Below are 27,110 nucleotides of genomic sequence, written 5' to 3' on the forward strand. Positions count from 1 at the left end.
AATGTTTTGACCAAAAGACTGCACTGGTGGAGTCCCAAACAGGACAGAAGGCAAGGGTATTGGAGCCTTTGGCACCTTGGGCCCGCCAGGACAAATGGAGTGGGTCCTACCCTATCCTAAAAAGAAAAGGGGATGTCACCTATCTGGTGAACCTTGGCACTTCCAGGAGCCCCAAGAGGGTTATCCATGAGAACCACATTAAACTCTAGCATGACAGCGCTGATGTGACCATGATGATGGTCACTGATGTGCATCAGGAATAAGAGAGTGAACCTCTCCCTAACCCTCTCCAACAACCCCCAAGATGGGATTGTTGAGGGAGTTGTCTTCTCAGATACCTCACTGCCCAACAGAAGACTGACTGAAGGCAAGTCCCAAGGCAGTATGCTGGACTCTTTTCTGTGACCCCTGGTCAGACAACCTGGTGTACACATGATGTGGACACTGGAGACAGCCTACCTGTCAAATACAAAATATACAGGCTGTCTGACCAAGTCAAAGAAAGTATCGGAGCTGAAGTCAGCAAGATGCTGGATGTGAGAAGTTGGCCTGGGAAATGCTATCCACTAGTTATAGTGGGCACCTTGCATCATGCACCTTGCATTATTGATGATAGGTTTAAAGACAACCTTTATTGAAAGCTATCCTAGTGGTAGCTATGGAGAGCAGCCTTCAGGCTAAGTCTTGAAGGAGTGTAAAGCAGCTAGGATTTACCAGATTATAACCTCTTGAATTACTAAATGAAAGGAGAACCACACAAGATATATATATAAAATATATGTATTTATTTCTAAACACTCTCTACTAATCCCTTTATGAAGTTAGAGAGCAAGGCACACAATAATACAGTTCTAAAACGACAGTAAATTGCACAATATACAATTCGCCCTAGAGGCGGACCAAACCATATATTAAGAAATGGTATAAGAACCACGACTTGGCTAGACACAGTGCCTAGAGCACGTAGAATCGCTGGGACCCCCAAGGACCCACCCAAGGTAGTGACACAGGAGACCCACGGAGGGCGCGTGCAGTATGAGAACACAAACGCGAGCCCCGTACTGTTCTATGGGAAAGTCGCGGTTGGAATTTTAGAAGTTAAGGACACTTAGGGGAAGGCTTTGAGCAAAACCCTTTAGACTTAGGAGGTTCTAGGGCCAGCACCCACGGGAGCACCGGAATACTCGAGTTACCTCACCCAGGGAAGCAGAGTGCATAGGTGTCAAATGGGAATCGTCGTTGATTTCAATGGCGATCTGCTGCAAAGTGCTGCTGCCGGGAAGGAGAGAGGTGTCCGGTGTGATCCAAGCCTGGATCAAAGATCAGAAGAACCTGAAAGCAAAGGGGACAGAGTCTGGGTCACTTGCCAGTGACCAGGGGCACGATGGACGAATGCTCACCGATGTCGGGTGTTTCAGGTGCGAAGAGGTGAAGCTCAATTCTGCAGCCACGAGGACCAGCAGGCATCGACGATGACCAGGAGCTGGATTCGAGCTGTCCCACGAAGGATTTCGAGTGCTGCGTGTCGGTGCATGGATTGGACCCAACAAGCCTTGGCAACAGCAACCCACGCAGGAAGAGAAAAGATGCTTCGGTGTGGATCACCAAGGTCCTGGGGACTCCCCAAGCGATGGAGATTCAGGGCACGTCTGGAACAAGCAGGAAAGCCCAATTACAAGTAAAGTTGCCTTCACAGAGACCCACCAGTCGACGGACTAGGGATCGCGAAGGGACCTCGAGAGAAAACACAAAGGGCCAACTCACGGAACACTCGTGGAATGTAAGCGGGCAATCTTCGGTGCAAATGCTGCTCGGGGTCAGGGCTACAAGTAACCCAAAACTCAACTGCAGGAGTCACTGGAAAGCTGATGCTTCTGCAAATGGTCGCTGTGTCCAGGGTTTCGGGTTGCACGGTCTTCCACGAAAGATACAGGCCTCAGAATTGCTGAGTGCACAGATCGACCTCAGGGACCACGGAAACCCACCCCCTGCATTGCAAAATTCTTCGGAGTCTGGCGGGAGCTTCGGAGATTCAAACCGGAAAGATGCATCTTTGGTGCCTGCCTTGCAGGGGAGTAACTCTTTTACTCCAAGGGAGATTCTTCAGTCATCTAGTACAATGTAGATCGTCGAAGTTCCAGAATTCAGTATCAGAGTTTCGACCGGGTGTAATCTAAAGTCCTGTAGTCAGGGGTTCCTTCTTTATACCCAAGGAAGGTGTTGGACATACTCTGGGGATCCACATATGGGAGGGTCAGGAAAGAGGGGTGGCTATACCCATTTTCTTTGTCCAGTTTCGCGCCGGAGCAGGAGCTGATTTTCCCTGCAACCGGTTTGAACTGGACTATGCACAGGGACACCAAATGTACCCCCAGTGCTGAACTTCAAAGCACTCTTGGAGTGCACCCACCCAGCCCCAATACACTAAAGCCTGTCTGGGAGGTGGTGACACCTCCCTGTGACAGGAAACATATTGTCCAGGCCTCCCCTGCCGGAGTTTCGTCCAGCAGCAGGAGGGCAGACTCGTGTCTTTGGCTGGCAGCACCCATTTTGTGATGCCAGGGCTCTGTTAGCTGGTACCGGGAATACCGGTGCTGTCATGTCTCTCCCTCTAGAAGGGTGGGATCATACTCCCACCAGTTACTGGTGTGGGGGTATGATTCTAAGGTGTTTGACACCAAACACAACATGTTTCCGGGCAGCCATCCCAAAGTTAGCATTTACCGATTGGTTATAATGCACTTAAGAGTATATGGTTTGGCTGCATCACAAACAACCCCGGAATAAAGGTTCCGAAGGCTGTAGAGGGGCTCTGCTCATGTATGGGCACACTCTGACATAAAACCCAGTACCCTGCCTTCAGGATTAGTAAGGCCTGCCATAGGGGTGACTGATAGGTTTATATGTGCAGTGATATGGAGAGATATAGTGAACCTATATCTCAGGAAGGGGTGCATGCACCACCTTAAGTAGCAGTCCTGTGGTGTCATTTTGGAAGGCTTCTCAGGGGTGGCACAATACATGCTGCAGCCCCTGGTAGGCCTCTGGGGTACCTATGCCCTGGGTACATAGTATACCATATACTAGGGACTTATAGGGGTACCCCAGAATCCAATCTGGAGTGTACCTGAAGTACTGAGCATCAATTTAAGTGAGAAAGCAGATAGGCTGGGGTCCTGAATAGCAGGATCCCAGCCAAACTAAGTAAAAAAAACAGCAAAACACCAGGAAAAAAGTGGGGGCAACCATGCAGTCAGATTCCACCTTCCTACATTGGAACTAGGGATGATTGAGCCCTCAGAGTCCCTGTGGCAGCCAATGGTCTTAGTCCCCAAACCATATTCCAAGGGAGGTAAAGCAGAGCTGAGGTTTTGTGTGGACTACATAAGCCTCAATGATGTCACTAAGACAGATGCATACCCCATTCCGAGAGCAGATGAGCTCATTGACAGGTTGGGGCAGCCAAGTTTCTCAGTACTTTTGATTTGACATTAGGGGACTGGCAGATTGGGCTGACCTCAGGAGCAAAAGAGAAGTAAGCATTCTCCATCCCAGATGGGCATTACCAGTTTACTGGTGATGCCATTTTGTTTAAAGAATGCCCATGCCACCTTCCAAGGGCTGGTGAACAAAATCCTGGCTGGGCTATAGTCTTTCAGTGCAGCATATCTATATGTTATTGCGGTCTATAGTTCCACCTGGCAGGATCACCTAATCCACCTTGGAAAGGTCCTTGAGGCTCTGCAAAACGCAGAAGTCACTATCAAGGCAGGCATGCGTGAGATAGGGCAGGCCTCTGTTTTATATTTGGGGCACCTTGGAGGTGTAGGCCAAGTTCAACCTTTACAGCCCAAAACCCAGACTATTCTGGACTCAGAAGTTCCAACAACCCAGAATCAAGTCAGGGCATTCCTTGGCTTGACCACAGGGGGCTTGTGAAAGGGTATGGCACCATTGTGGCATACTTCACTGAACTGAGCTCAAAGAAGCAACCAAAAGAAAGTAAACTGACAGTGATCTGTCAAAAGGCTTTTGACACCCTCAAGAAAGCAATGTGCTCAGCACTCATTCTAAAAGCTCTAGATTTTATGGCAAGACCGGAGATTATTATTGCATTCTCCTTTAATGCCGCCACACACAGCAGCCCCTTTAAGAACATGGAACACAACAAAGTTCCAACAATATAGAACAGTAGAAAACACCGCCATCTTCCTTCTTTTTTGCTGCTGCATAAACAGACAGGTACTCTTCAAGCTGCTCAGAGTGTATGAGTAGTCTTATTTAATTATAATAGGGCAAAGACCGTGGATTGTTTGACTTCTGTGGAAAGTATGTGGTGTACTTACTTTTGTGAGTAGGAGTGGAGAAAGCTTTATATCTGAATGCTATTTTCAGCGTGTATCTTCAGGGAGTTTTTAAACGTTTCGTGTTTAACAGGCTGTAGTGAAGGATGGTCATGGAATCCAGGTAGTTGAAGAAGTATATTTATTAGAAGCAGATGGTACAGGAAAAGTACTTAAATTAGGTTGAAGTAAAGGAAATAATAAAACATATAATAAACCCCACCAGGAGCAGGATGGTACCAGCTCAGCCCTAACTCTCAACTGACAACTAGGAGCACTGCAGCATTCTAATACATCATCATGATGTCAACATTCTACAGGCTAGGCAGGAGACTATGGGGAAGGAAGTGTGAAGTGCCATCACTACACATCTTCCCCTTTTACAATATCAACAAAAACTTAAGGCTCAAACAATGAAGTAAGAAGGAAACAAAGTAAGGGAGAATGAGAAACACTCGAAGATAAAAATAAGACGAAAAGAACATCAAGAAAGAGAATAGGAGAAAGCAATAAAGGCATAAGGTGGAACAGGTAAGTAACACCATGAAGAAAAACTAGAAAAGATGAAAGAAACAATGCTAGGGTGCACTTGAGAAGGACAAGAACTAAACGAGGAAGAAAGAAGAAAGACTATGAAAGAAACAATGCTAGAATGCACTGAAAAGGACATGAACAAGCGAGGAAGAAAGAAGAAACATTATGAAAGATGCAAGAAGGAAGACAGGACATCTTCTCCTTCAACAACAATATAGAAAAGAGAAAGAGGAAAACAGAACAAAGAATACACTGAAAAACGCAGGGTAACACGTACTGAAAAACGTTCAAGATACAGCGAGGCACACCAGTTGGCCATACTGGAATGGATGCATGAATCAGAGAACGCAGAGCAAAGCAAAGAAAACAGAACAAATAAAAGCAAGAAAATTACTCCTGCAAGAGAACATAAAAGATCTCCAACACATAAATGAGAAGAAAGGTGAGTAAAAGAAAACTACACCCAACAGGAGTAACCATAACAAATGAATTAAAGGAACATCTTGCTTGCCAGGAAAATGTCAGAATAAAAACTTTGCGCAAAATGAAACAGAACCTGGCATCAGCTAAGAAGAACATTTAACAACAGGGATTCCGTGCACAGAACCGCTGTAAAACTCATGAGTGAATAATGAAATGAATATGAAATATGCAGGAGTCGACATCCTAAAAGAAGAAATTTCCTTAAAATAGCATAAAATGAAACATTTTTTAAAAATACAACTTGTTAGAAAATGCACTGTGCAAGAACTCAAGCGAAAGTGCTAAAAATTCTGCAAATAAATAAGCATTCCAACAAGTATAGAACATTAAATGCATCATAAATTACGAAGATAATGTGAACAGCTGTTAGAACTAAGAATAGTAAGTCATAAAAGACATAACTATCAGGATAAACAGAAAATTCCTGAATGAACTAAGTGTAGAAACACGACATGCATCAATTAAACGAAGAATGCATACATTCTGAAAACGAATGAGAAATCAAACCTGTGAAGAAAATCCATCATTAATGAAAAGAAATTGAAGACACCAAAACTCTATGAAATATGTGTGACCTAAAAATGAGAAAGGAAAAGAAGCGTTTCACAATTTCTTTTTAAAAGAGTTAGCAGGTAAAAGTCATGCTACGTTTTAAATTGAAAATAATCAAATGGTAGGACATAACTAATCGTACATAACACATTATGAAATACACTATAATAAATTGTACAATCTGGATTCTGGCGAAGGAAACAAGAAAACAAGAAAATAAAATAAATAAAGTGGTCACCGCTGTCATCAGCTTAATATGTTGAAATAAGACCAGAAGTACTGTGTGAATCAGCGGAAATAACTTGCAGTAAGAACTCAGCACGTTTCATTTATCCTTTAACTAGCAGATGGGACGAACGCTGAAATTAGCCATAAATAAATAAATAAATGGTGTGCATATCACCGAAAGCTTGAAGACATGCCTGCCGTATTTGTTCTTCCCTGTTGACCCAGAATAAGTTGAAACAGTACCTGCGTTTTCATTCCGGGGACCTTACAGTAAATCTACTTTGCTGAGTTGAGCACTGAAATTGATGAAAGTACATGCGAGAAATGCGTGAGGGAGTCCTCTGAATGAAAGATGAGGTAATTTTGCCGAAGTAAATATGGCGGCACGCTTTTGACGTCGTGCAGGGTGGTTGAAGGCAAGAAAATACATCCATAGCTGCAGCTTTGTTGACGTTGTAGGAGCGTCATTGCAAACGAAGGAACAATGAAGAGACGAAGGGTTTATGTGATGCTGCACGCGCTGTATGAACGCGCAGAGTGTTAACGTGAGCCTCATTTGAATTGAAAGAATACGGTTCAACTGCCGATTAGTAAATGCAAGTAAAAACATATTTAATCTGTATAAATCGCCATAAATCCCTGAAGGTTTAAATCCCAAACGCTTGAATCCAATTGATGTTGATGAATAAAGCAAAGCATGGTCGATAGCACGGAATCACGAAACACGGGCAAAACGGTTTTTTCTTCATGTAAGGGAAACGGGAATCTCTCATATAAGTTGCAGCAGTAAAAATGCTTAAAATTGACAAATATCCTTTGGCTCACTATTTGGTCAGGAAAACAGCGGGCATCATTTGCAGTTACTAAAGACAATTGGGGTTTGATCTTTGCCCCAGATCGCCATAAATCATGCCAGACAGCTTGAACACGTTGTCCCATTGAATTATTAAAGTACTTTAAACACTGCCAGTTTATTTTGAAAACGAACACCAGAATGTAACTTCACAACTTGGTAAAAATGAGTAGAAAAGCAGGGAAATCTTCACAAAGGCAGAAAGTTACAGCAGGGACTGGCATATTAAAGAAAAGGACGACCGGTGGATTGGTCACTGGTGGGGTTGGCCAGTATGCTTAGAAAAGAAAATGAAGTCCATTACCTTGAAGTTGCTTGAATTGAAAATTCTTGTAGGTGGCTTAGTTGCTTAATGAAGGGTACTTGAAGTAAAAGTCCTTAGAATTTGAATCCACGCAGGGTTTGAAGACCATAATAAATGTAGTGAAGGATGGTCATGGAATCCAGGTAGTTGAAGAAGTATATTTATTAGAAGCAGATGGTACAGGAAAAGTACTTAAATTAGGTTGAAGTAAAGGAAATAATAAAACATATAATAAACCCCACCAGGAGCAGGATGGTACCAGCTCAGCCCTAACTCTCAACTGACAACTAGGAGCACTGCAGCATTCTAATACATCATCATGATGTCAACATTCTACAGGCTAGGCAGGAGACTATGGGGAAGGAAGTGTGAAGTGCCATCACTACACAGGCGGTGAGCGTGAAGGTGTTTTTCATTCAATTCGTGATGCAGGCTTACAAATTTAACAGGTGTTAAGAGAGGGGAATCATCTCGTTCAGGGCTGCGTGTCTGTTGTTAAGTGGGCGTGCTGTGCTCTGATCAGCATGTATCTTAAGAACACGGACCGCTGGTTCCGTGGGCATGTAAGGAGCACAGACCGCGGTTAAGCCCTGGCATGATCAGGCCGTTTGGCGTCATACATAGAAGGATATGTGGTATCAGGTTAGGGGTTATTGTGTAGGGAACTGCAGCGTTGCTGTGCCATTTCTTGAGACTGCCTGAGGGGAGTTTCAGGAGATTTATGATTGGCACATACAAGGATTGTGAGAAGTGAAGGAGTTAACACGGCCGCTGAACGTACTACGCAACGGTGGCCAGTTTGAGTAATTGAGAAGCTTGTATTGCTGGTAATGGTGTTTTGAAAAATGACAGCTTGGAGTACTGGATGCCGTTTTGACTATGTTTTTCATCTCAGTCACCTGGATGAGCTTGGATAGTAGCGCGCATTAGAAGCTGGTACAGGGAATAGTTTTGAGTAGGTAAAACTATTGGATTTGGGTGTTTCATTTGACAGTTTTTGGGAGAATTTTAGGAGGTATAAGGAGATGAATGATCCAAGTACTTTGGGCAGTATGGAGAGTACTAAGGAGGAGAGCGTAAGGAGTATTCTCTCTAAATTTTCAATGGATTAGAATAATAAAATGGAGAGAAAGTTGGATGACTTGATTGAGAGTAAAGGATTAACCACTCATGATAGGTACTATTCGGTGGGTGAGGGAGCAGTGGTGGAAAAGAGTGGGAGTGTCTAGAAAGAGGAAACATCTTATAGAGGTGCAGACACAGGCAAAAATGCTGAGACACGTTGGAGCAGGACAAGTGATTTTTGGACGCACAATGCATGAAGGTGTCTCGGACACACAAGTGGATCAAAATAAGGGTGCAGACAACACGGTAAGGAAACCTGCTGAGCCGCGTAGGCATTCCGCAGTGTTGTGTGACGAGTTCTCTGGCAGTGCAGAGGTAGAGTTAAGCTGCTCCTCTGATTTCGACTCGGAAGGGAAGAACAGAGGAAGTATTTTGAGGACAGGCACCAAGGTGCACAAGAAAGGTGGAGATGTTTAGGCACTTATAGACCCCACAGGAGAGTTAATGTTCGACCTTAAGCTTCTGAAACACCCACCCTCTCCGATATGGTCTCTGGCAATCCATGTGGTGGAGTATGAGGAGACTTGGTTAAGGAGGCACATACCAAGTCACAGCGGGAAATTAAAAAAGCGTTGGATGAACATGTTTTTGGTGCAGCCGGGAAGACAAGGGGTCAGTTCCCCAGCCAAGGACAGTTCCGTTACTAGAGAATCATTTAGGCCCAGTTCTTACCAGATCTCGTATCTCTAGGCCAATGAGGTTGTGGCGATCGATGTTCCAGGGGTTTCGGTAAGGCAAGACCCTTCTGTTATCCCGTTAAAATTGCCTGGCAGACTTGAAAAACTGGTTTCGGGTGACAGGAGATGGTGAGAAATTATCACATCGTTTTCATAGAACAGATTCAGTGTCCTGTTTCACGGATGATAACGTTCAATTTGGAGCTTTTGGGTTTGGTAAGCATAGATGTACAGAAATTGGAAGTGAAAGGAGCGATTGTGGAGGTAAGGAAGCAGGTGAAAGAGTTAATAAGAAATATATATCTAGAAGAGAAAAAAGACAAATGAATGAGCCCTGTAATAAATTTGAGAGGACTGAACAATTGGGTGGAGTACCACCACTTCAAGATGACAGTAATTCATTTGTTGAGATGTTTTGCAGACGGGATTGGTTGACTTGGATAGATTTGAAGGACGCATACTTGACGATACCAATATGGGAACTCCATCAGAGGTTTCTGCAGTTCAGATGGGGAGGAAAGATGTGTTAGTTTGTTTGCCTTCATTTCAGGTTGTCAGCCGCCTGGTTCTTCACAAAGGTTCTTCGTCTAGTGGTGGCTTATCTGAGGGAGCTAGGTGTGAGACTGATTATTTGGACGAAATTTTGTTAATGGATCTGAGCAAGTTGAAACTTGTAGAATACAAAGAGATGACATTTTCTTTGTTATAGAACTTGGGATTTGTAGTAAACAGACAGAAGTTGTGTCTTGTCCCGAGTCAGGAAACTCAGTTTTTGGGGCTTATGGTAAAACTGTAGAGGGGCAACTGAAGTTCCCGAAAGGGAAGCTAAAAAGAATAAGGAAGGAGATTCAGAAGGTTTGGGTTTGGAGAAGATATCTATGAGGATGCTAGTGAGAATTATAGGTATGTTGTCTTCAACTATACAAGCCCTTTTCCCAGGATCTTTGAACTATTGAGCCCTCCAGAGGCTGAAAATTATGCATTTAAGGGATGGTCTGAAGTATTCATAGGAGACTGTACTCATGGAGCAGGTGAAAGATGAACTTGTTTGGTGGTTAGGGAATATGGAGGTGTGGAATGAAAGCTATTTTTGGGGCTAGTCCTGAAATGGTTATAGAATCAGATACTAGTTTGAAACGATGGGGGCAGGCTACAGTTTTGTTACAACAGGCAGAGTATGGTCAGAGGAGGCAAGCAGGTTTCACATATATTGCTTGGAATTACTTGCAGGGTCCTTTGAAATAGGACAAGGCAATGTGCTTAGTTTTGTTGAGAATGGACAATATCTCGGCAGTAAGGTATGTGAAGAAGTTGGGGGGTCCGATAGCGAAGGATCTGGCAAAAGTCTTCTGGGGTTATTGTTTGAAGCAAAATATGCTAGTTCAAGCAGAGCATATAAAGGTTGAGCAATGTGGAGCTCAATTGGTGGTCAAAGATTACAGGGATTCCATCGATTGGATGCTGAACAGGTTGGTTTTCAGGAGTTTAATGGATATCAGAGGCTCTTGCCAGGTGAATCTTTTTGCAAGCAGGTTGAATGCTCAGTTACAGACTTCTTTCAGTTGGCGACCGGTTCCGGAGTCAGCAGGGATAGATGCGGTTCGCCAGAATTGGAAAGGTCTCCAACCTTATGCTTTCCCTCATTTTTCAATGATAAAGCGCGTGTAAAAAAGTGGCTCTGTATATACTGAACCAAAGTGAGGTTCAGTGTGCACAGAGTCCCCAGTCCCCAGAAGTTTGGCAGAGGCTAAAGTTAGATATAACCTTACTCTCTAAAGTGGTAGCTTGGTCGAGCAGTAAGGCAGTATCAGAGGACAGTGTAAAGCATTTGTTGTACACACTCAGTCAGCAAATGGTCTCACACACTCAAGAACTGAACTCTAGGCCAATTGTTTTGTATATAAAAATATATGGTTGTTTTATTTTAGAACCACAGATAGGTATCAGAATAAGATGCTCTAGTTGAATACTTTCAAATAGCAATATACTTTTAAATGCAATAGTTACAGTTGTTGCAATAGGCAACACAATTCAAACACAATTATAACATTTAGCTCAATGGGAATCTTTAAGTAAATGCAATTTCAATTACTTTGTGTATGATTTTCTTACTCAGGTTTGGATCCTGGATTCAGCCCTGGTGCATTTCCTGTAAACAGTTGAAAGAAATCGTTTTTGTTACACAGGCGATTATTAAGGAATATTTGTACGTTTCAAAAATCGACACTTAGAAGAATTTCTGGCAAAAACCAGGCAATATTATCCTATGGAGGAAAATTAAGTTATCTGTAAGCAGAGTTGTAATTACTTTTCAGGGTCAGTGCTGGATACCAAGATCCAGCACTGGGATCTCTCCTGATAACAGGTGAGTAATTTCGTTTTCGTTGATCGGCTGATTTTTAGTGAATATTTTAAAGTTTCAAAACTCGACACTTAGAAGAATTTCCAAGTGAAACCAGTCAATGCTACCCTATGGGGAAAATGTAGGTTATCGGTTTTCAGGTAAGTACTCGACTGGCAGAGTTAAGGTTCTGGGCATAGACTCAGGGGTCTCCCAGGGTCAGGTAGGTACAGTTGGTACACCCTCAGCGGCACAGGGGCAGCCAAGTGCAGAGAGAGTTAGGCCCAATGTTAGCCTATGGGGGGCAGGGGGCCCTTGGTTGGTGGCTGCTAGCAGGCAGGCCACGCGGCTGTGGGAGCTAGGCTCCTTATCACTTACACAGGGCAAGTGGTAAAGTAAGATAGGATAGATGTTGCACTTCCAGGGGCACTCGGGCGGCTGGGTGCAGGGTGCTTTTGAGCAGTCGGGCGCTCAATGTATTTCAATGGAGAAGCTACCAGATGAATAAAGGCTGCAAGCTCGGGGACGGAGATTCTTCAGGTGCGACCACCACTTCGAGAGGTAAGTTGGGAAGCTGTGGGTTAGGTAGGCACCCAAGGAGCTGGGCACAGGGAGCCGCAGGGCGCCGGGTGCAGGGGTGTCTTTTTGCGTCGGGAAATCTTACCCTCTGCTGGTCGCGGTTGGAGGGGTCCCTGGTTGTGAGGCTGCAGGCCTCTTCAGGAGCATCGAGGAGGGTCATTGGGTGCTGCATTCTTGGTCACAGTCACCAGGGGGGACGTCCTCGTGGTCTTTGTTCACTCAGGCACAGGCCGGCCTCGGTGGGTGCAGAGTGGGCTGGATTCGCGGTTCCTGGCTTGGCACCAGGGGTTGTTGCTTGTTTGAGCAGAACCACTGCTCGTGGGAGTCCCAGTCTTTTAGAGGAGCAAGGCAGTCAGGTCCTCCGGGGTTTATGAGGTTGCTGGCCGCTGGAGATGCCAGGGTTTAGCAGGAGCAGGTTCGAGGGTCGACAGGCCTTTTGGGCTGGGGCCAAGTCAATTGGTGTTGTCTTCTTGTTAGCAGCTGCACAGCAGGTCTTCTTTCTTCTTCTTCTTCTTTCTTGTTTCGGATTCGGGATCTGAGGAAGGAAGGTTCAGGGTGCCCCTAAATACTAAATTTATTGGCGTAACAGGTAGGTAGAGGTCAGGGACCAATGGGTCCCTTCCCTGGGGTGGGTACACTCCCTATCCTGCCACTCTCCAGTGGGAGGGGGGCAGGAGCCTAATCCTGATTGGGCAGGGCTCCTCATCATCAAGATGGCGGGAGCCCGGAGTTGTGCTTCACCTCGCCTCCCCCACCTGAGAGATGGGGTTGGCAGAGGCTGGCACACCCCCTTTCCTCACTTGGGCTTTCCCGCCAGTCTTTCCGCCAGAGTGGGGGTTAGAACCGGTGGGGGCCAGTTGCTGAGTATAGCAAGTGGCCTGGGAAAGCTCACAAAGGCGGCATGCCTTTGAAGCTTCCCCTACCCTTCCTGGGAGAGGAGACCTAGCACCTCGCCCAGGATGTGCATTGTTGCAGGCCCAGGAGAGCAGATGGCTCTCTACCCAGGGGTCCAGCAAAATGTTTGCTGGGTGGCAGCCTAGGCAGCCTCTCAGGCAGGACGTGGATTTGGGTTAGGTGCAGGGGGCAACTCTAAGTTGCCCTCTGTCGTGCATTTGACATTAAATCCCACACTGGCATCAGTGTGGGTTTAATGTGCTTAGAAGTTTGATACCAAACTTCTCAGTCTTCAGTGTGCCATCATGGTGCTGTGGAGTTCGTGATGACTACCTCCCAGCACCATATACTCTTAATGGCAGCACTGCACTTACAGTGCCCAGGAATGGACCTGGGTATAGTAGGGGTACAGGGCTCATGCACCTGTACCCACACCACTGGCATAAGGCACCCAGCTACAGGGGTGACTGAGGTATGCCAAGGCAGTGTGGTTGTGGGCATGGCACACAGGGATGTATGCCATGTCGACTCTGTTTTGTTCTGCACCAGGACACTCAGCCTGAAAAGGCAGTGTGTGTGTGTCAGGGTACAGGGCCTCTAAGGGTGGCACAATAAGTGCTGCAGCCCTTAGGGGCCTTCTCTGGTCACAGTGCCCTGGGTACCTAAAGTACCATTTACCAGAGGCTGACATGTGGCCAGAGATGCCAATTGGGTTTATGCTTCAATGCAGTTTTGGGGAAGGAACACAGGCCCTGGGCACCTGATTGGCAGGAGCCCAGGGCACACTCAGTCAAAGTACATCAGCAATTCAGCAACAAGCATTGGCATAGCCAATAGGTCTCGCTTTTGGGACCTTATAAGTATTTAGTTATGCAGCACAATATCCTTGGTGCAACAACAACTGTTGCATGACAAAACACTTATAAGGTCCCAAAGGCGAGACCTATTGGCTATGCCAATGCTTGTTGCTGTTTTTGTGGGACTGCAATATAGAGGGATGTTATTTGTCACAGTTTACATTTTGGATTAGATCATTGATGACACTATTGTTCAAAGGATCACGATGTCTCCAGTGACAACTTCATGCTGCTCAAGTCGTGCCGAGGGGTTCCTTTTCCGGTGGTTCTGCTGTCCTGATCGAGCCGAAGGTCCTGCTGCAGTTGTCTCCTCCCTTTGTGTGTGTGGTTGTGGTTGTGTGTGTGGTTGTGTGTGTGTGTGTGTGTGTGTGTGTGTGTGGGTGTGGGTGTGGTTGTGGGTGTGGGTGTGGTGTGTTTGTGGGTGTAGTTGTGTGTGTGGTTTGTTGTGTGTGTGTGGTTGTGGTTGTGTGTGGGGTTGTGTGGGGTTGTGTGTGGGGTTGTGTGTGTGTGAGTGTGTGTGTTCATGTGTATGTGTGATTGTGTGTGTTCATGTGTGTGGTTGTGTGTGTGGTTGTGTGTGTAGTTTTGTGTGGTTGTGTGTGTGTAGGTGTGTGTGGTTGTGTGGTTGTGGTTGTGTGTGTGTGGTTGTGTGTGTGTGGTTGTGTGTGGGGTTGTGTGTGGGGTTGTGTGTGTGTGGTTGTGTGTGGGGTTGTGTGTGGGGTTGTGTGTGTGTGGTTGTGTGTGGGGTTGTGTGTGTGTGTGTTGGAAACAGCCCACTCCCACTCCGCAGGGTGGTGGTGGACTCCCCGAACACACTGTGGTAGCTTGGCTCGAGTGGTCAGGAAACAGGCGCAGTGCTAAGCATACAATATACCCATACAATAACCATGCGTGCATCCGTTCCAAAAACGACTCTACACCGTAAAAATTATGAAAATATTCTTTCTTTATCTTTTTCTCTTAGTTGCTGATTGGAAAAATAAATAAGACAATCACAATATACAAATTTAAATAGTGCAGGTCAAATAAATACTGGCTGTTTGATGAAATAAATAGGGGTGATCATAAATAACAGGGCATAAATACAAGTGCAATATATACAGACAATTAAATACTTTGAGGCAATAAATACTGTACCAATAAATATTGTACACCATCAAGTCCTGTGGACCTATAAATATAGTGCAGCAATAAATAGGTAAAAATTCAATAAATACAGTACCCCCAATAAATAATTAAAAGTATACAGCAACACTCATGTAATCAGATGACACTTCAATTCTTAAGGGCAGATTTGGCCCAGGCACAGCTTGTAGGGTTGTGGAAGGCTTGAGGGGGGGCTACTCCCTGGCTGGGACAAGGCTGAGGCCTAAGCTGAGGTAGATCAAAGGGGGGAATACCAGTGCCCTGGCTTTCTCTCTCCACACAACCTCTCTAGGTTAGTCCCAGTTCACCCCTTGCACAGTCAGGTTGGTTTCAGCACCTCCCTAGCCCCTTAGAGCAGTCTCTCAGGTCTCCACAGGGCCTTAGGCGCCCTCTACTCCACTTACTGCCCTTTTTCTGATGTTCCGACGCCGCTGGAGTCGTGTCGACGCCGTGAGGCGGTTCCGGTTCGGTCTCGGCGGCCTCGGCACAATGTCAGTTCTTTGACGACGCCGGTAGGCGGTTCCGGTCCGATGTCGGTGGCCTCGGTTCGATCTCGACCTCCGATTCGACGGCGTCGGGCAGTCTCTTCACGATGTCGACTTCGGGCGGCTCCGGTCCGATGGCGCTCTCGGCTCCGATGACGTCGGCCGGCCTGGCCTCGATGTCGACTTCCGGCGACTCCGGGGTGCGATCCTCACCCCCGACCTCCGGTGCTCCTCCTCACAGGCTCCGGGCGACTCCGGAGTGCGATCCTCACTCCCGACCTCCGGTGCTCCTCTACCTCGGTCTCTGACGACTCCGGAGGGCGGACTTCACTCCTCCGATGACGCCGCTCGCTCGACCTCGGTTCACTTCCTCCTCGACCTCTGGTATTCCTCACGACCTCCGTCGGCGCCCTCTCACGACCTCAGGCGGCTCCGGGTACGACGTCTGCGACTTCAGTCAGCGCCGCTTCTCCACCTCGGGCTCCAGGTCTTAGGCTACTCGACGCCGGACTCCAGGGAAACCAGTTTCCAGGTCAGGATCTTGCTGCTTTCTTGGTTCTAAGGCCTGTTCCTGCTGTCCAGGTCCTTAGGATAAGTTTCTTCTGTCTTCTTCCCACACAGGGCTATAGGCTGGGATCCATCAGTAGGGACAAGTATCAAGGGTGGGTTTATGGACCCCACTCCAGGCACAAGTTTCCACCCCTGCTGCTTCACTCCTTCCTCCTTCACTGTTGTGCTCCTCTCTCTTCACCAGTCAGGTGCCAACTGCCAGCTCCAACTGCCAACACTCTGTCTTAACCTCCCAACATTCTAAACGGTCTCCAACTGTCACAGAGTTCTGGAATCTCCTGGAATGTTCTGGAAGGTGCTGGTAGGTTCCAGTGGATGCTGGTGATGTCACAGGTGGCCACCATTTTGTGCTTCAGGCCCTCAGACAGAAGTTTCAGGGGTAGCTAAAATGGCTCCCTGAATCTGTAGCAACACTAAAAAGTCTGGTGGTTCCCAAAAAGGAAAAATTCAAACAGGGTTTGAGGCAAAAGTGGGACAAAATAAATAATGATGAGGAGGGACCACCCAAAGGGCTGACAGGTCTAACAGTGTGTGTGAGTGTGTGTGGTTGTGTATGTGTGTGGTTGTGTGTGGTTGTGTGTGTGGTTGTGTGTGTTTATGTGTGTGGTTGTGTGTGTGGTTGTGTGTGTAGTTGTGTGTGGTTGTGTGTGTAGTTGTGTGTGGTTGTGTGGTTTTGTGTGTGTGTGTAGTTGTGTGTGGTTGTGTGGTTGTGTGTGTGGTTGTGTTTGGGGTTGTGTGTGTGTGAGTGTGTGTGGTTGTGTATGTGTGTGGTTGTGTGTGTGTGGTTGAGTGTGTGTGTGTGGTTGTGTGTGTTTATGTGTGTGGTTGTGTGTGTTTATGTGTTTGGTTGTGTGTGTGGTTGTGTGTGGTTGTGTGTGTAGGTGGTTGTGTGTGTGGGTGTGTGTGTGGTTGTGTGTGGTTGTGTGTGTGTGGTTGTGTGTGGGGTTGTGTGTGGGGTTGTGTGTGGGGTTGTGTGTGGGGTTGTGTGTGTGTGTGAGTGTGTGTGGTTGTGTGTGTGTGGTTGAGTGTGTGTGTGTGGTTGTGTGAGTGTCGTTGTGTGTGTTTATGTGTGTGGTTGTGTGTGGTTGTGTGTGGTGTTTGTGTGTGTGGTTGTGTGTGTGTTTGTTGTGTGTGTGTGGTTGTGTGTGTGGTTGTGTGTGTGGTTGTGTGTGCTTGTGTGTGTGGTTGGGTGTGCTTGTGTGTGTATGGGGTTGTGTGTGTGCTTTGTGTGTGGTTGTGTGTGTGTGTGTGGTTGTGTATGTGTGTGTGTGTGGTTGTGTGTGTGTGTGTGTGTGTGGGTGTGTGTGTGTGTGTGTTTGTGGTTGTGTGGTGGTCCCAAAATAATGCCGGTAAGAGCCTGACCCTGGGTCATGATGGGGGAGGGGCTAGCGGTCAGGATTTGATTCCTCCCAGGGAGGCAGTGCACATACAGTATTAGGATTTTGTACACAACCTTGATCTTTTATTTGGATCATTGTTCGTAGAGATAGAGATATGTTGTGAAACGGACTGTTACAGACCAATGCTATGTGATTTTTTCATTTTCATTTGAGGCATGTAAAACTTACGTATTTTGATTCGGTGGTACCAACCTTTTTGTGAGCATTTCTCTAATTTACTGACTGTGCTTGAAACGGAATTACCATGTAATGTAGCGGTCTCTCACTAGTGGCATATCACACATTCCTAATATTCCGTACATGCAGCAGCATTTTTCCCTGTGGCTACAGCGCCAGAGTCCTTCGGTCTGAACTACATTTTCCTGGATTGCTATAACAAACATATTTTTTATGTAAAGCGGGTTAGTTTAAGCCACGAATACCGATTATCATGATCTACAGCACCGGAAATGTGTGTACTCACTAGTCAAGGATATATGGAGCTTTTAAGTGCCATTACTGTACAATTATAGTGTGTTCTTTTTTTAGAAATGGCCATACTGGTCCATTAAAGACATAATCGCCATGCCTATGTACCTGTTCTTTAAAGAACGATTGTTAAAAGGTCGTCAAATTGGTGTATTAAAGACTGACGTTATGGGTAATAAGTTCAAGCGCTGCACCATTGAGAAGAATGACATTAAATTGTTTCAATGCAGGTTCATTGAAGAGTGACTCTGCTGTTGAGATACGACTGCTGGTTTGCTAAATTATTGCTCAGAATAGTTTGTAAGCGCGAAGGCGGGGGGAGGGGCGGAGGCAGGGAGCAAGCAAGAGGAAAGACGGATGCTGCTGAAGGCTGGCGGTTCGCGCGTGAACGCAAGCTTGTCGTCAGCCAGCAGCACTTTGAAAAACTCACCTACTAAAGTCTCAACGAGCAGCGCATGTGCGCTGACTCAGCGAGACCTAAAAAGTGGGGGCATACCATGCAAGAAAGATGGCACTTTCTCACAGCGTGTCACTGGAATGGTTCGCAAGTGGAAACAGACACTGGTGTTGGTGACTCCTCTTTAGAAGTCACAGGTTTGGTATCCAGTACTCCTAGAGAGGTCGGTGGAGTTGCCAGTGCTATTGCCTACATTTCAGGACATTCTTCTGGGTCTTTTGGGGGGAGAGACAAGAGTTGGTCATGTCAGGTCAGCTGAGACTGATAACTAGGAACATTTCAGGCATGTTTGGGAGGTGCCGGGTGTGGTGTCTACCACATCAATAAAAAATATATTAACACCAGATATGAGGATAGGTTCAGTTTAATCACCTCAGCCATCAACAGGAGTCGTCAAAGCAGAATCAGACATGATGTCACACATCTTCCCTCTTTACAATCAAACAAAAACATAACAAACTATGAAGAGGATAAACATATGGTATAAAGATGGAAAACAATAAAAATCACTACATCAGAAAACTCAGCGAACATAGTCCTTCAACAACGATGGTAATTTGCAAACTCTCTGACTCCTCTCTCTCACATCTAAAGAGAAAGAACAAGACCTTGTCAGAGAGGAATCAGCATAATTAGTTGAAGAATCAGTATGAGTACAGCCTGAAGAACTAACATCAGATTTATTCTTGGAATTAACCAAGACTACACAGCTGTTGTTCCAAATTCTACCATCATCCGTCTTTACAGCATTTTTAAAAATCTTAACAACTCTTCTTACTTTAGAAAACCTAGACCAGGGTTGACAGCCAACAGGTGCTCGAATTTTCACCTGGTCACCCACATTCACATCACAGGTTTGAACACATTTTTTGTCATCAAAATACACTTTTCTTGACAACTGCTTATACTCTTTCCGTCTCCACTCACCTATCCGATTGTCTTTCAAACCTTTGTTAAGACTCATCCACCCAGGACATAGCTTTGAATTTGGAGTTCTCCCTATGAATAATTCAAATAGAGCTCTTCCTGCGGACGTGTGGGGAGACATGCGATAAGCAGTAATTCTGTCCTGCAGAACAACTTTCCAGTTCAAATTACTTGCTCTGGCTAGTTGTATGCTTTCTTTGAGAGTCTTGTTGACTCTTTCCAGGGCACCATTGGTTTCTGGATGGTAAACTGAACTTCGTTTATGACTAATCCCACAATTTCTCAAATAGGACTGAAATTCAGATGAACAAAACTGAGGTCCATTATTGGAGAGAATACTATTAGAAAAACTTTCCCTCTTGAATACCTCATCAAGGAACTTAATGAAATTGGCTGACGAGATATCGCTGACTAAACTCACTTCAATCCATCTTGAATACAGATCCGGAACTGCAATCAAAGAAGGAGTATCACACACACCATGCAAAGGTCCAACAATGTCAATAGCTATCTCATCCCATGGATGATCAGGTAACTTCCTGCAGAGCATTGGCATCTGCTTGGTTTTAAGAATTTTGTCACTAGAACAACACTCCTTACAATCATGCACCATCCTCTCAATGTAGCTTCTTGCGCACACCCACAGACAACTCCTCACAAACCAAAGAACATGGTTTCTCCAAAAATGTGTCCTTACCCAACTAAAGCAACTCTATAACTTTTGAGATTTCTTGATCATTCCCAATTTCAGTTTTCCACTCAGACTCCTCCACAACACCCAAAGTGACTTCACAAACATTAACCACATCATCAACAAGACTCACATCATCCATATCACTTGCTTTGACAACAACCAACCTATAAAGACAATCAGCAGATTTGTTGATAATCCCAGGAAAAATCTAACTCCTGTGGAGAAATGATCCACTTCTTGATTCTAGAGGAAATGGAATCTAAACCTTTCTTCAAAAATACTTCTTTCAGGGGTTTATGGTCTGACAGAGCCTTCACCTTAGTACCCCGAATCAAGTTTCTGAACTTCCTAAGAGCCCAAAATAGGGCTAAAGCCTCCTTCTCTATTACAGAATAGTTAAGTTCTGAACCCCTCCTACACCTTGACGCTCAAGCTATCAAACGTTCTACACCATGGTTCTTTTGCAGTAACACAGCTCCCAAACCCTTTGCACTTGCATCAGTCAAAATGAGAGTCTCATCACCAGGCACAAAAGCTTGCAATGAGGGCACTTTAGTTAGTTCTTCCTTAATAGCAACAAACTCCCTGGCACACTCAGAACACCAATCAAAAACCACACTTTTAGCAGTAAGTCTCCTAAGACTTTGGGTCTTGTCAGAATACCCTGGTATGAACGTACAGTAAAACTCTACCATGCCAAGAAAAGCCTGCAACTCCTCCTTATTAGTTGGCTCACTAGTCTTCACAATAGATGCAACCAGCTCTTTCTTAGGAAATACACACTTCCCAGAGATGCAATGTCCTAAATAATTCACTTCCTCCACAGCAAACTTGCATTTTTCTTTTTTAAGAGTCAAACCAGCTTTTCTCAAACATTCAAAAACTGCACAAACTAGAGAAATGTTCTGCTTTAGTGCTCCCGAAAATCAACAAATCATCCTGATAGCACCTCACACCTGAAAGACCCTTAAGTACATTAGACATAATCCGTTGAAAAACAGACGCTGCTGAGACAAGCCCAAATGGCCTCCTAAGGAATTTGAAGGTTCCCATAGGCGTCACAAAGGCAGTCAAATCCTGTGCGGGTTTGTCTAACTCCACTTGATGATAAGCTGACGCAAGATCTAGGGTGGTGAAGAATTTATCACCTACTAAAGTGCTAACCAGTTCATCAATGTTGGGTAGGGGAAATCTATCCACAACTACCTCTTTGTTGAGTGAGCGTAAGTCAATGCAGAGGTGTAACTCGCCACTGGCCTTCTTTGCAACGACAATGGGAGCCAACCACTCCGTCGCTTCCACAGTTTCGATGACTCCCAAATCGACCAAACGCTCAATCTCTTTCTGAACACCTGCTTGTTCATTCAAAGGAATTCTCCTGACCTCAGCCACGACAGGCACAGCACCTTCTCTCAATTTAATGTGATGTTTATACTCCTTCAGCCACCCAAGTTTCACATCAAAAACATCAGAAAAACGTTCAGCCAAAGCAGCAACAGAATCATCAACCACTTGAACTTGGACTTTTGGCACAGCATTAGGGTTGAAAAAAACCCCAAGCAAACGTTGATGAGGCCACCCAAGTAATGCAGACCCTCGCTTGGCCACATACATTTTCCCACCAGTCAGACATCCACTCACCTCAATACAAGCGGTCACTAGTTATAGTGGCCACCTTACACCAGTCCAATTCGACTCTTATGGTAGATAGGTTTAAGACAACCTTTTAAAGAAAGCTATCCTAGTGGTAGCTGTGGAGAGCAGCCTTCAGGCTAAGTCTCTAAGGAATGTAAAGCAGCTTGTTTTACCTTATAATCTCTTGAATTACCAAATGAAAAGGACACCACACAGGTATATATATCAAATATATATGTATTTATTCTTAGATACACTCTACTAATCTCTTTATGAGATTAGAACCCAGATACACATTCAAATGTCAACACTTCTCAATAAATTAAGCACAAATATGGCTGTTGCCCTAGGGGCGTACCAGACCATATACTAAGAAAATAGTTTAACAAACTCGACTTGCAAAATGAAAAGGCCTAGGGCCTTGTGAATCGCTGGGGCTTCCCTTCGGCAGTGTTAGCAGGTAAGTAATCAGTCCACGGGAGACGCGTGCAGTGTCTAAACACAGCCGCGGGTTTCCTATTGGTTTCAATGGCACAAGTCGCGGTTTGTAATTTAAAGTTTCAGGGCACTTTGGAGAAGTCAACAGGCAAGCCACTTACAGGGTAAGTATTTCGAGGGCCAACACACACTTGGGCACCGGAGTGCACAAGTTACCTCACCCACGGAAGCCGGGTGCATAGGTGTCTTTTGGTGTCGGGTCGCGATGCTGTTTTCAATGGAGATCACTGAAGACTTGCTGCTTGTGACGACTGGAGAGGTGTCCGCTGGAATCCGAAGATGGATTGAAGTTGAAGAGGACCTGTAAATTGAATAAATTGAGGGGACAAAGTTCAAAGTCACTTGCCAGTGACCGGTGGCCAGCAGGATGAATGACCACTGATGTCGCGTCATTTCAGGTCATCAATGGTGATTTGTCTCTTCGCTCACGAGGTCCAGGAGGGATCAACCATGACCAACAGCTGGATTCGGACGTTCCCACAACGTCTGCAGCTGATGACGGTGTCGGCAACCGGATTGGAGCCAACAAGCTTTGGCAACTGCAATTCTTGTGTGGAGTGAAGATTGAAGATGATGCAGACCAGCAAGGTCTGATGGACTTATCCAGCGAGGGTAAGTGAGGGCAGGCCAGGAGCAACCAGGAGAGCCCTTGAAGTTGATGAGAAAGTCTTCGGGTGAGTCACTAGCCAACGGGCAAGCAACCGCAAAGAAGCCTTTGCAGGAAAAGTTCCACAGGAGCCCACGGTCACTCAGGACAGGGTAGGCTGCTGATTTTTGGTACCAGACCTGCTAGGGACTTGGACTACAGATGGTCCAAAGCACAAGTTCGTAGAACGTTGTTTAGGGTTTGCACTCGAAATCAGTGCACGGTTCCCTGGTATTGCTGTTCCTCGTCACTCGTGGGGTCCAGATGCCACAGCTTCGCTGGGGTCTCAAAATTGCCGTCGAGAGGTCAGGAAATCTGCTTCAGGGGACGCAGGGACTTCGGACTCCGGCGGGAGTGGTGAAGTTTGCAACCGTTGATCAAAGTTACTGGTGCCTGCCAAGCAGGGGAGTCACTCCTTGACTCCAAGGGAGATTCTTCAGTCTTCCAGAGATAGTGGAACGTTGCAGGGCCAGGATTCTTCTTTGTAGAGCGTCATCCAGGTGTAATCTGAATTGCATTGGCAATGCTTGGTATCTTATAGTGAAGATAGGGGAGGGACTAGCTCTATGACCACTCCTCTAGGAGGGTCAGGGTAGTGGGTGGTTACACCCACTTCCCTGTGTCCAGTTTCACGCCAGAGCAGGGGCAGGTAGCCCCTGAACCGGTTTGAGCTGGCATATGCACAGAGGAGCCTACTGCTCCCCCAGTGCAGGACTTCAAAGGCACACTAAGAGTGCACCCACCCAGCTCCAATACACTAAATCCTGTCTGGGAGGTGGTAACACCTCTCTGTGACAGGATACCCTTTGTTGGGCTTTCTCCACTGCGAGTTTCGGTCAGCAGCAGGAGGGCAGCCCGGTGTCTCTGCTGGTGGCATCCATTTTGTGATGCCAGGGCTCTAGAAGATTTCTACCGTTTAGTACAGTGGGTACATGTCGTCCCCTCTAGAAGGGTGGGATCATACTCCCACACCAGTTACTCGTGTGGGGGTATGATTCCAAATTGTTTGACACCAAACACGACATGTTTTGATGCAGTCATTCCAAAGTTAGCATTTACCGCGAGGTTATAATGCACTTAAGAGTATATGGTTTAACCGCATTCACAAACAGTAGCAGAGAATAGACTCTGTCAGCTGCAGAGGGGTCCTGCTCATGCAGAAGCACCCCCTCACATAGTAAACCAAGCACCCTGCCCTCAGGATTGTTAGGGCCTGCAAGAGGGGTGACTGATAGGTTTATATGTGTGTGTATGGTGAGATATAGGGACCTATACCTCAGTGAGGAGTGCTAACACTACCTCACACAGGCTGCAGTAGCAGGCCTGTGGTGTCAGATTGTGAATGCTTCCCAGGGGTGGCATAATACATGCTGCAGCCCCTGGTAGGCCTGTGAAGTACCAATGCCCTAGGTACCTAAGGTACCATATACTAGTGGCTCATAAGGCACCACAGTATGCAATCACTAGTGCATCTAATATGCACACCAAGTTGTTCAGAGAGATCAGTGAGACTTGGGCCCTGATTAGCAGGGACCCAGCCAGACTATAGTCAGAAACCAGTGTATACATCAGAAAAAAAGTGGGGGCAACATAAGTGCAGATCCTACTCTCCTACACAACCCCCCCCCCCCCCCAAACGCAGGGACATTAAACTAACCTTGACCAGTTGAGTCTTCATGTTCTAAGTGGAAATACCTTGAGAGTCCATCTGGATTGGCATGTTGGGTCCCAGGTCTATGTTCCACTGTATAGTCCATCCCCTGTAGGGAAATGGACCACCTGAGCAGTTTAGGATTTTCACCTTTCATCTGTTCAAGCCATAGGAGGGGCTTATGGTCAGTCTGAACTATGAAGTGAGTGCCAAATAAGTATGGCCTCTGCTTCTTCAGGGCCCACACCACAGCAAAGGCCTCCTTCTCAATAGCTGACCAACGTTTCTCTCTAGGGGTCAGCCTTCTGCTTATGAAAGCTACTGGCTGGTCTTGACCTTCATCATTAAGTTGAGACAGTACAGCTCCCACACCCAGCTCTGAAGCATCTGTTTGAACAATGAACTTCCTTTTCTAATCTAGACTCTGTAAGATGGGGGCAGTGCACATTGCCTGCTTGAGGTCATCAAATGCCTTTTGACAGCTAGCTGTCCACTGAACCTTTTTTGGCCTTTTCTTGGAGGTCAGATCATTTAAGGGGGTCACTATAGATCCATATCCCTTAACAAACCTCCTGTAATACCAAGTCAGGCCCAAGAAGGCTCTCACCTGTGTCTGGGTGGTTGGAGCTACCCATTCCATTATGGTCTGGATCTTGCTCTGCAATGGTTGAACCTGGCCTCCACCTACAAGGTGGCCCAGGTACACAACCTGACTCTGCCCTATCTGGCACATAGTGGCCTTGATAGTGAGGCCTGCTTTCTGCAGGGCCTCCAGTACATTCCTGAGGTGGACCAGGTGATCCTGCCAGGTGGAACTAAAGACAGCAATATCATCAAAATAAGCTGAGCAATAGGTTTCCATACCAGTCAGAACTTTATTCACCAACCTCTGAAATGTGGCAGGTGCATTCTTCAAACCAAAGGGCATTACCACAAAGTGATAGTGCCCACCAGGGGTCGAAAATGCTGTTTTAGCTTTGGCATCATCAGCTAACTTGATTTTCCAATAGCCTGCTGTAAGGTCAAATGTACTGAGATACTTGGCTGAGGCCAAAGTGTCTATTAGTTCATCTGCCCTTGGTTTTGGGTAAGCATCAGTCCTGGTGACTGCATTGAGGCCCCTGTAGTCAACACAAAACCTCATCTCTTTCTTACCACCCTGGGTGTGACGTTTTGGGACAATGACTACTGGGCTAGCCCAAGGGCTATCTGAGGGCTCAATAACACCTAGCTCCAACATTTTCTGGACTTCAGTCCTGATACAATCCCTGACATGGTCAGGTTGCCTGTAGATTTTACTCTTTACAGGCAGACTGTCTCCAGTGTCCACCTCATGGGTGCACCAGGAAGTCTGACTTGGGGTCAGGCTAAACATATGTCTAAACTGATGTAGCACTTGTCTACATTCAGTTTGTTGATGTTCAGTGAGGAGGCTTGCCAAAGCAACACCATCAACTGACCCATCATCAGGGTTCTGTGAGAGCAGGTCAGGGAGAGGGTCACTCTCCTCCTCCTGGTCCTCATCAGTTGCCATGAGCAAGCTCATGTCAGCCCTGTCTACATATGCCTTAAGTCTGTTGACATGGAGCACCCTAAGGGGGCTCCTGGGAGTGCCAAGATCTACCAAGTAGGTGACCTCTCCCTTCTCTTCAACAATTGTATGGGGGCCACTCCATTTGTCCTGGAGAGCTGCTGGGGCCACAGGCTCCAACACCCACACTTTCTGGCCTGGCTGGTAAACAGTCAGGACAGCCTTATGGTCATGCCAAGCTTTTTGGAGCTCTTGGCTTGCCTCAAGGTTTTTATTGGCCTTCTTCATATACTCTGCCATCCTGGAGCGGAGACCAAGTACATAGTCCATTACATCCTGTTTGGGAGGTTTGAGAGGTAACTCCCATCCCTCCTTCACCAGACATAATGGTCCTCTAACAGGGTGCCCAAACAGAAGTTCAAAAGGGCTGTAGCCAACCCCCTTCTGTGGAACCTCCCTGTATGCAAACAGAAGGCAGGGAAGTAAAAGGTCCCATTTTCGCCTAAGCTTTTCTGGGAGGCCTTTAATCATTCCCTTTAGGGTTTTGTTGAATCTCTCAACTAACCCATTGCATTGTGGGTGATAGGGAGTAGTGAATTTGTAGTTTACACCACACTCCTTCCACATTGCAGTTAGATATCCTGACATAAAGTTAGAACCTCTGTCAGAGATTACCTCCTTAGGGAAACCCACTCTGGAGAAAACTCCAATGAGGGCTCTTGCTAGCACAGGAGCTGTGGTAGTCGTTAGGGGTATAGCTTCTGGATACCTTGTGGCATGATCCACTACCACCAGTATAAATCTGTGCCTAGATGCAGTTGGTGGGTCAAGGGGACCAACAATGTCAATCCCTACCCTTTCAAAGGGAACCCCCACCACATGTAATGGTATCAGGGGGGCCTTTGTGGTGCCACCTGTCTTGCCACTGGCTTGACAAGTGACACAGGAGCGACAAAACTCCTTGGTGTCTTCAGACATGTGTGGCCAATGAAAATGTGGTACAAGCCTGTCCCAGGTCTTGTTTTGGCCCAAGTGTCCTGCCAATGGGATATCATGTGCTAGGGTCAAGAGGAACCCCCTAAACTTCCGAGGAATTACCAACCTCCTGGTGGCTCCAGGGGTAGGATCTCTAGCCTCAGAATATAGGAGCCCCTCATCCCAATAAACCTTATGGGACCCACTAGCACTCCCAGCAGCCTCAGCAGCAGCCAGCTGTCTGAGGTGTTCAAGAG

The sequence above is a fragment of the Triturus cristatus genome, chromosome 1_1 (assembly GCF_964204655.1).
Source record: "Triturus cristatus chromosome 1_1, aTriCri1.1, whole genome shotgun sequence".
NCBI lineage: Eukaryota > Metazoa > Chordata > Amphibia > Caudata > Salamandridae > Triturus > Triturus cristatus.